Here is a 9,672-nt window from a genome sequence, read left to right as displayed (position 1 = left end):
AGGTTTTGCAATAAGCACATACCTGATTATTTATTTGCATATGAATCATTTGATAAGCAAGAGAAATGGAACATAAGAATGAGAGAGGAATCTAAAGACATGAGGGAGTTCAGAGGCTGTTACTGGCACAGAAGATCAGTGAAATAAAAATATTATTCATGAAGACCATTTCTTAAGTTGTTTTTCAGATTATCATGGCAGGTATTTATTTAAAGCATGCATATATTGCCTCTAAGTTTGCCAGGGCCCACAAGCAGTGGCAAACCTGGTTTATTTAACACCTAGTGTGGAACATTTTTAATACCCTGCCCCTGTGAAATGAAACTGCCCATCTCTTAGGCCCACCAAATACATGGGCTGTCAGCACTGGTGGCAGAGGTGGCGGACCAAGTCAATGTTTCTGCCACTGCTAATGCTTGTCTCTTTGGGGCAAAGCCAACAGACCAGGAGCTTTCCACATGTGGAGCAGGTGACACCCTCCTCTGAGATGATACCCCTGGCCCTGACCAATGCATAATTGTTAACATAATTGTTAGCCCTGGTGGCGCAGTGGTTAAATGCCTGTACTGCAGCTACTCACTCAAAACCACAAGGTTGCGAGTTCAAGACCAGCAAAAGGGCCCAAGCTCGACTCAGGCTTGCATCCTTCCGAGGTCGCTAAAATGAGTACCCAGAGTGTTGGGGGCAAATTAGCTTACTTGCTAATTAGCTTACATAGCTGTTCACCGCTATGATCTTTGGAATAGCGGTATATAAATAAAACAAATTATTATTATTATCATTTAAAACAAGACATAGTTTAAAACTGGTCCAGAAACATTTTTAGGCTACTTCCCCCTTTTTCCTGGGTGACAACCCTAGTGGACGCCAGTGCCTATTCCTTGCTCTTAGGTCTATTGTTTGTGCAGCAGCCAGCAGCATCTACCTCAGCTCTGTCCAGCTTCTCATTGCCTCATCTTTTCACATCAGCCTCTTGTATGTTCCTTCATCTTGCCTACTCTGACTTTAAAGCAAAAGGAAGCAAAAGAAAGGTCAGCTGGCCAGTTGCTCAGTTGCTGCTTCCAAGATGACCAGATGCAAAGGGAGCTGGTTAAGTAGCCACTTGCCTTGCGGCACAGGCCGGTAGCGGATGAGAGGCTTCTCGGTTGTTGCTCAACCGGCTGCTCAGTTTCTGCTCCCAAGGTGGCTGGGTGCAAAAGGAGAAGCTTCTTCTGGTGAGTCCTCTGCCAGGGTAGAGTGGGGCACAGCTGGCTTCCCATATTTCTCCCCAGTGAGGAAGGAATCTCAGTCCAACTGTATAGAACTGTACTCCTTTACTGAGACTCATTGATTAATGTGTTGATTTCAGAGAGAACTGGCTAGCTTGTAAAGAGTGTGACTCTTTCTGAGCAGGGATATTGCACCACAAGATAAATTGGTCTATTTCACCATTCATCAGATCAAGGGAAGGGAAGAAGTGGTTGCATGTAAAGCCCCAGAAATGGCATCATGACACGGTTGGAAGGAAGATTAGCTTATGTGGCATCTTTACAGTTTTGGGCATCTTCGAAGGCCACAAGGTACAACCTTGTGGTGGTATGGATTAAGAGCAGTAGGGGACAAAATGAACTTTGTAAGTAGGAAGCATATGGCTCTCTCTCTCTCTGTTTTAGCTGATATAGCAGCATTGAAAGCATTGCTAGAATGTCATAACTGAAGTGACTCAGTCTAGATAATCTGTGCAAAAACACTTGAAAAAAAGTTTTGTTAAACTTAATCTCTTCACTCAGCTAGGAAATACATGGACAAAAGTGACTTCCTAATGTATATCCCTAGTTTAATATGGAGTTGCATGCTCAGATCATGCTTCCTCTTGCTGCATCTTAGATCTCTGAGCTTGAGTAGTCCAGCATGATCTGATAACAGAAGGCAACTGTTGTACATGTCAGGTCACTTCTTCTTTGACAGGAAAGACAAAGCTTGATATTTCTGTCATTAAGTAAAATAGTTAGCATTTTAATTTCTAAGCAGAAATGGTAACATTGTGCATAATTATTTCTTGTTGTGTACCTTCACATTGTTTCTGACTTATGGTGACCCTAACACAAACCTATCATGGGCTTTTCTGGTGCTGAGAATGTGTAACTCACCCAAGGTCACGCAATGGATTTCCATGGCTGAGAGGGAAATCGAATCCTGATCTCCAGAGTCATAGTCCAGCACTCAAACCATTACACCACACTGGCACAATATTACTTAGAGGATTTTAGATCTAGTGCCAAGCTACCATAGCGATTATTCATTTAGATCTAAGTGGAACAATATTCTGACTATAAAATGCAGCTTTATCCCATACACTAGTGTTGGGTGGAACTGAAATCACAGAAATTATGTGGCTGTGCAGGGACTTTCTCATTCCTATTTTGCAAAGGAACTTTAAAGATGCAGAGAAGACTAACGTATTAAAAACAACAGGAGCCTTCCAGATGTTGTTGAACAGTAATTCCCAGCATTCTTCAGAATTGTGTATGCTGGCCAGGGCTGCGAGGGTCAGGGCTGGCTCAGCCATATAGGTCACCGAGGCAGCTGCCTAGGGGGGCAAAAGTTTAGGGGTGGCACTGGCGCAGAGGCTGAGAGAGAGCGCGTGCACAGCCCAGCCCTGGGTGCCACTTCCGCTCCTGCTGGCCCTGCCCCCTTTTGCTCTTTGCAAAGAGCGAAAAGGAGCCGGGCCAGCAGGAGGGCAAGTGGCGCCCCAGGACTGGCTGGGCTGTGCACGCGCACCCCAGCCAGGCGCCCTTCACTCTTCCCTTGCCCTGGCCCCTTTTGCTCTTTGCAAAGAGCAAATGGGGACAGGGCCAGCAGGAGGGCGAGTGGTGCCCCGGGACTGGCTCGGCTGCCCTGGCCCTGTCCTCAGCCCAGTCGAGAAGTGCAGGCAGTCGGGGCTGCCTGCTGGAATGCCAGGAGGGTCCTCCTTTTCCAGGACGCATCCTCCTCCTTTTCTGTCCCAGCCTTCCCTCCAACAAATTGCAAAACTGTGAGAGCTGAAAGGTTAAGCGCTATTCTATTGATATTGTAATGGGATCTGGATGGAGGGAAATTTGTGTGACCTAGAAGTAAACCTTTTTGATTTTACTGGCTCTGGGTATTGCCACTTTTTACCTTGTCCATCGTAATGATTTACATATAGGTCTGGCCAATGAGAATATTTATTTATTTATTTATTTATTTATTTATTTATTTAACTGCCCTGGCTCAGTGCTAAGCAATCCTGGGAATTGCAGTTTATTGTGGCACCAGAATTCTCTGAAGAGAAGGCTCAATGTCTCACAGAACTACAGTTCCCAGAATTCCCCAGCACTGAGCCAGGACAGTTAAAGTGGTCTCAAACTGGATTCTTTTTGCTGTGCACTTTGGACCTTGGCTGCCTTCTCACATTCTGGTTGTTGCTCTTGTGTGCCTCCAAGTCATTTCCAACTTATGGTGACCTCATCCTGGGGTTTTCTTGGCAAGATTTCTTCAGAGGAGATTTGCCCTTGCCATCCTCTGAGGCTGAGAGAGTGTGACTTGACCAAAGTAATCCAGTGGGTTTGCATGGCTCAGCCAGGATTCGAACCCTGGTCTCAGAGAATGCTCCAATGCTCAGAATGCTCCAAGGCTTCCTTCGTGTGTGCTACTGTTGAGTAGCAAGACTCACAGGATTTAAAGTGAGGTCCATGGGGTTGCTTGTGCCTTCTGGTGGGTTTTAAGCTAAAAACATTGTCATACAAGTGTCATAGAGAAGGCTCTGTAGAGCACAGTGGGGCATTAAAATGCACCCACCAGCCTTTTTAAAGGCTCAAATTGCTCACACATAGCTCTCCTCTTCCCCACAACCTTGTGAAATAAATCAGGGTGAAAAAGTATCTGATCCAAATATCACCCAAATATCTTTTTTTAAAATAGCAGTACCCAGGCCTAAAGGAAGGCACAGATGAGCACAACTGGTCATTTTCATATTGAAAAATGTTTTTATCAGGAGTGTGGATGCAGCCCACTAAGGTCAAGAGAAGGGTAAAAATGGCTTCAAGACCTAGGAAATTTGCCCACTTCTGATCTGGCCAAAACAACATTGAGTCAGAGCCAAGAATCCTGTGGGCATGAATTAATAAGTGGCCACATCTCACATTCTTTCTCCAATCTGTAAAATGGAACAAATCATAAAATATATCTTATGATACTGACTGTTGCTTTGTGAGATATAATTTTTCTTTCCTGCAATTATTCATTGCATACAGAATGGAAAATAACAGCGGAAGCCATGGAAATGAGTCACTTAACATTAATGCACACTCACAGATTTCCATTAACATGTCTTCAGTAAATAAACTGCAATTCAAAATAATTTCCCTCTGCAGCTGTGGCCCATTAGCAACGCTTTAGAGAAGCCCAAATTCCAGCCACAGAAAACAAACAGAGATAGACCTGCAAAAAAAGAAAGAACACTCTCTATTCAGTGCTACAGGCATCTTGAGTAGAGCCATGGACTATAAATTATGTGGGCATTTTTAAATATATAATGAGGCTTCCATCTGTGCAGAAGAAAAGTCTGTAATGTCAAATAATGCTATCAGATTATTTTACCAGCCTCACTGAATGGATAAAAATTAATGTTGTAATTGACTTCTAGGGGCATGACACAATTTCATATAGTGCAGTCTTGCGATAGGTAATGGAATGACAGGTTCTGCTAATGGATATTTCCCTTGCAACTATTATGGTGTTTTCCCATCTGTCCCTGTGTCTCAAGCCTATCAGTCATGGCACCCCTTGAGAGGAATCTGTATGGATCAGTGGCTTCCAGCCGTAGGAACTCTTTGCAGCCTCCACATTCAAAGGCATTATGCTTGAATAGCAGTTGCCTGGGAACAACAGTGGAAAGAGAAGGAGCACGAGAAAGAAGAAGAAGGTTCCAAGCAGCGTCAATTACCAAAAAAATGACACTTCTCAGAATATACAACTTTATCCAAAGATACCTCTCTGTTTCCTAGATTCTTGGCCAGAATCTGAAACATGGGTCCAAAACAAACTGCAGAAATAAGCCAGTTTGAGACTACTTTAAATGCCCTGGCCAGGGAACTCTGGGAACTGTAGTTTTTTGAGAGATTTAGCCTTCTCTGACAGAATTTCTCAGGATTCCCTAGCACTGAGCCAGGGCAGTTAAAGTGTTCTCAAATTGCATTATTTCTGCAGTGTTTTTGGACAATAGATAGTCCACCCAGTAACATCTGGCAGACTGTGAATTAATACTACAGGCTGAGTCTCCCATATCTGGAATTCCAAAGTCTGAAATACTCCAAAAGCCAAAAAAAAATTAATGGGTGGCTGAGTTAGGCCCGATACAGATGGGCAAAAAGTGCCATCCTGGGGCCAATTTAAGAGCTTGGGAGAGCAGAGCGTCCCCATGCGCCTGAGCCCTACTGCGCTCTCTCGGCGCCATTTTGGTGTGCACACCTTCAGACGGCACACACACTGATGATATGCATTGTGCACCACGTCCAAACAGCATGGCATACAATGGATATCACTGCACTGCTCCAGGGTGCTAATGGCACCTCGGTAGTGGCAGAAAAAGAAGCCGCGTTTCCCAGCTCCTTTTTCTGAGCGCATCACTGCTGCGACTTGCAGTTGCCACAGCAACAATGCGGGGGATAAAAGGGTGGCCTCTGTCCGTCCCTTCCCCCCATCTGTCCAGCCCCTTAGTGACCCTTTTGCTTTCTGATGGTTCAGTGTACACAAATTTTGTTTCATGCACAACATGATTAAAAATTGTACTTTCGGGGTATATTTATAAGGTGTATATGAAACATAAATTAATTTCATGTTTAGATTTGGGTTCCATCTCCAAAATATCTCTTTTTATATATATGCAAATATTCAACACCCCCCTCCCCCCCAAAAAAATTCCAAAAACCAAATCAGTTCTAGTCTCAAGCATTTTGGTACAGTGGTACCTCGGGTTACGAAATTAATTCGTTCCGCCGCCGCTTTCGTAACCCGAAAAGCCTTCGCAAGCCGAAAACCCATAGGCGCTAATGGGGAAAAGCCGCGATTTCGTGTGAAATAGCGCCGAAAAGCACCAAAATTTTCTTCGTAACCCGAAATAACCTTCGTAACCCGGAACAGTTATTTCCTATGGGATTTTTTCGTATCCCGGAAATTTCGTAACGTGGGTATTTCGTATCCCGGGGTACCACTGTATATCCTTTCCCATGTCTAACAATGGCCCCATACAGACCGACAGTTTATGCCAGCCTGTAGGTGAATTAGGGCTGAGCGTCCACACACACCCAGCCTTAGTTTTGCGCCTGGCTCCCATCATGGTGCGCCCCTGTCCATATGGCATGCACCATGATGTCCATGGCGCACAGTGCCCAAATGGCACTGACTGGAAGGGGTGTCATCATGATGTGCGAGCGCACCAATGACGCCCCTTCTAGGAAGCTGCTCAGAGCAGCTTCTTTTAGGGAGCAGGTTGGTGCTGCAGTGTGCGTCTGCTGTGGCACTAACCTGGGGCAGGAAGGGGTGGCTTCCAGATGTACTGCCCCAATATCTCAAAAGGTTCTACAACATTAAAAAAATAAAACAAAAACACATGGAAACCATATCGACATATAAAAATATTATACAATCAATGAAAACAGTAATAAATTAAAATATGTACCAACTGGAGACTAAAAATACAGTTCTCAAACTATTTCTTGAGTGACAAATCTATAGGGATTTGTTACCCGAAGGTCGAGTCTCCCTCCACATTCTCTCTTTTAATTTTTTTTTAAAATAATCTTTTATACTTTTATACATTTTTAAAAGGTACATTATTGCTCTTATTTACATTACATTTTTCACCTTATTCCTTTTATGTACCCCCCATCCCTTCCCCTCCCACACTTTCCTCTAATTTCCATTGTTACTGTATATCTTAGCTAACAGTTCTTTCTATTTCTCAGTAAACATACATTTAAATTCCTTTATCTCACTCGTCTATTTTCTCTTATGCTTAATTACTAAGATTGTATCTAAAAATATCTCTTCTAGCCCATGTTACAAAAAAAATCTTGTCTTGACTTCTTTTCTACCATGTTTTCCCAAATGTTTTAAGTTTTTTCCTCAAGCTTATAAATGTCTATCAATGTTTTCCATGATTCATTATCCATCCTCTCTTCGTTTTTCATCAACATCGTTATGCTATCCATTTCTATCACTTCTATACATTTCTCCATCCATTCTTCTTTACTAGGCATCTCTTTACTTCTCCAGTATCTAGCTATCATAATTCTCGCTGCAGTTAACATATATAACAAGGTTTTTATCTTCCTTTTCAGCTCTTTCTTTTCTACCATGTTTAATAGGCACATTTCAGGTGCTAGCGGGAACTCTACTTTTATTATTTTTTTTATAACCTTATGTATTTCCTTCCAATATTTGCTCACTTTGGAACATGTCCACCACACATGATAAAAGCTACCCACTTTTTTCCCACACTTCCAACACAACTCGTTGTCATTCTTGTAAATTTTTGCTAATCTATTTGGTGTTAAATACCACCTGTACATCACCTTTAAAAATTTTCTTTTATATCCACACACAAAGTGAATTTTTGATCTTCTCCCCAAACTCTTTCCCAGCTTTTTAGTTGAATATCATGACCTATATTTTGAGCCCATTGGATCATACAATGTTTAATCTGCTCCCCTTCTAATTCCCATTTTAATAGTAATTTATAAAATTTAGAGATCTTTTTTCCTTTCATATCCAGTATAATTAAATCTAATTCTGTCTTAGTTTGTGAAATTCCATATTGTTTTTCATCTGCCTTGTGTCTCTCTGTTAATTGGTAGTACAAAAACCAATTAATATCATATCCTTCTGATTTCAATTCCTCCCTCGTTTTAATTATTAATTTCCCATTTTCCATTTTTAAAATGTCTTTATATCTAAGCCAATCTTTCCCTTCCAGTTTCCCTTTTTTTAGTACTGCTTCATGTGGTGATATCCAATCTGGTAAGTGCCTATATGTTTTCCCTTTATATAATGTCCAAATTTTCCACAGAGCCCTTCTTAATATATGGTCTTTAAATCCCTTATTTAATTCTACCTTCTCCAACCACATATAAGCTTGCCAGCCGTATCGCAAATTGAATCCTTCTAGTTCTAATAATAATTCATCTTTCAAATCTATCCAACTTAAAACCCATTCCAAACAACAAGCGTGATAGTATAGTTTTAAATCTGGTAATCCTAAACCACCTCTTTCTTTTGCATCTATCAATATATTCCACTTTATTCTGGCCTTCCTCCCTGCCCAAATAAATTTCCTTAAGTAATGTTATTGTTATTCATTATTGGCAAGTTTTGAAATAAAAATAAAATTTTCAGCAATATACACATTTTAACTATTGCTATTTTACCTAAAAGTGATAATTGTAATCTTGACCACTTTTCCATATTTTTCTTTATTTCCTGCCATCTCACTTTATAATTATTATCAAATAATTCGCTATTTTTAGCCGTAATCTGTATACCTAAATATTTTACTTTCTTCTGTATCTTAATTCCAATTTTTTCTTGAAGTATTCCTTGCTATGCTTTTGTTATATTATATGTAATTATAGCAGATTTGTCTTTGTTTATTTGAAGTCCGGCACATTTTCCGAATTCATTTATTATTTTTAAGATTTTAGGAATCTTTTCCATAGGATCCTCCACCATCAACATAATATCATCCGCGTATGCTCTAATATGGATTTCTTTTCCTTTACATCTTGTTCCCTGTATTGTTTTATCCTCTCTTATTTTGTTACATAAAATCTCTAGACACATTATAAATAATAATGGAGATAAGGGGCATCCCTGCCTTGTTCCTTTATTTATTTTACATTCATCTGTTCTAACTCCATTCACTATAATTTTCGCCGATTGTTCTTTATATATCTCTTCAATCCATTTTATTACATTAGCACCTAAATCTGTTTCATTAATTTTAACATGAAGCTGGCATTTCTGGCAGTTTCCCTTGGCCCTCTTTAATTTTCTTTATGGAAGTTCTGTCCAACTGTGGGTTTAAGACCCCGTTCCAGTCCCCCATCATGATATGAAACTCATACTTATAACTCATTATTTCCCTTGATAATTTTTATAGAACTTTGCCTTTTTTCCCATAGGCCCATATACACCTATCACTAATGTTTTTTTCCCATTAACTATTATTTCTACTCCTATATATCTTCCTTTGGGGTCGTTTATTATTTCTTTCACGGAAACTTTATTTTTTATATATATTGCCACTCCATTCTTTTTCTTTGTGCATCTCCCAGTTTGGGATTTTTAAAATATTTTTCTTCCTTTTTTTATTCTTGTTTCTTGGATACAACATATATCCCATTTCTGTTTTTCTAATTCATGAAATATTTTCTTCCTCTTATATACTGAGTTCATCCCTTTTATGTTCCATGATAGGAACTTCATATCTGTTGTTTATGCACTTGTCAAATCTCTTTTTTTCTTGTCTCTCCTTCTTCTCTTTTACTCTCTTTTCTTCCTTCTGTTATTATTTCAATACCTCCTCTCAGAATTCTTGCCTCCTCTTCCCACTCCAGATCAACTCCTCCAACTGCCCCAACTAACTGTTCTTCTTCATTTGTTTCTTTTTCTTCT

Source organism: Sceloporus undulatus, chromosome 3 (assembly GCF_019175285.1).
Source record: "Sceloporus undulatus isolate JIND9_A2432 ecotype Alabama chromosome 3, SceUnd_v1.1, whole genome shotgun sequence".
Taxonomy (NCBI): Eukaryota; Metazoa; Chordata; class Lepidosauria; order Squamata; family Phrynosomatidae; genus Sceloporus; species Sceloporus undulatus.
This window is presented reverse-complemented; position numbering follows the sequence as displayed.